The sequence below is a fragment of the Tupaia chinensis genome, unplaced genomic scaffold, assembly GCF_000334495.1.
Source record: "Tupaia chinensis unplaced genomic scaffold, TupChi_1.0 Scaffold143602_1, whole genome shotgun sequence".
In the NCBI taxonomy this organism is placed as follows: Eukaryota; Metazoa; Chordata; class Mammalia; order Scandentia; family Tupaiidae; genus Tupaia; species Tupaia belangeri.
In genome coordinates, this window is record NW_006203448.1 from 889,611 (window position 1) to 890,905 (window position 1,295).

Below are 1,295 nucleotides of genomic sequence, written 5' to 3' on the forward strand. Positions count from 1 at the left end.
CAGCAGCTCTCAGGCCCAGGGAACCGGTGCCCCCAGCTAAAACGAGTGTGGCCTGTCAGCCAGGGTTCACGGCACCCATGCCAGGCCCGGGAGACTGGTACGCAGGCCCTGCCTACAGAACTCCCACCCTGACGGACCAGATCTGGGTCTGCATGGTGACTCTGAGCAACCACGACCCCCTGAGCCTGCGGTTGCCTACTTCCTCTTTGCCCTCCAGCTATTCTCTTCCTTATTCGCCGGCCTCCCAGCCCTTTCCTCTGGCCCTCCTGTACCTCCCCTCATCACAGCACCTAGCAGAGGCCTCTGCCTAGGAAACTCCCCATCTCCTGCGGCCTACTCCTGGCCAGATGTTAGGGCCCCTCCTGGGGTGAACAAGAGCAGTCCTGGGGCCAGCAAGTGGTGCGGTGGTTAAGGGCGCTGGGCTCCCACATGGTTGAATACAGTTTGAGATCTGGACCTGGTGGCTTGCTTTCTCTCTCTCTCTCTCTGTTCCTCTCTGGTCAAATTAAAATAAATAAATAAATAAAGTTAAATAAAAATAATTCTTAAAAAAAAACAAATAAAGTCAAGAAAATTAAAAAAAAAAAAAAGCCATCCTCTGGAAGGGAGAAAAGTACTGCCAACCCCACTTTTTTTTTTTTTTTTAAAGAGGTTTTTGCTAATATGGCACGTGGAGCCTGCGGTCGCCAAACAGAGACAGAGAGACAGAAAGCGAGAAATCACCCCCCAGGGGGGATGGCCACGCCACAATCCCTTCTCCTGCATTCTCCTCTTGGGATCTTGGGCACGCACGCACACGTGCCCGGCGTGAGTTTAAGCCACTGGGTCCGTGACTCGAACCACTCGAACCACAGCGACATAGCCATTACGCTAACTGCTGGTCCCAGCCCGCCAACCCCACTTTTACAAAGGAGCCGGCGAGGCTCCGCCTGGCTCATGGCCGCCTAGGCCGGCACAGGCGCGTGGCCCTGAACGCAGCAGGGCCAACCCCACACCCGACCGCAAGTGCGGCAAGTGCGGTGGCCCCCCAGCTCTCCCTTCCCGTGCCTGCATCGGAGTTCTAAACGCAGTCACGTTTCTCCCTCCAAATCGCTTCTCATCATTTCTCCTCCAGCCGTTTCCTATTTCTGCCCAACTCCGCGCTCCGGGTCCTAGGCGACTCTGGAACAGCGAACCGAGGCCAGAGCCGCAAGAATCCCCAGACGAGGGCCGGGGGGCAGGGCCGGCGTGGGACGGGCAGCGAGGGCCGGTGGAGGGGCCGCGGGGGGCGGAGAGACGGGGGTGGGGCGCCGGGG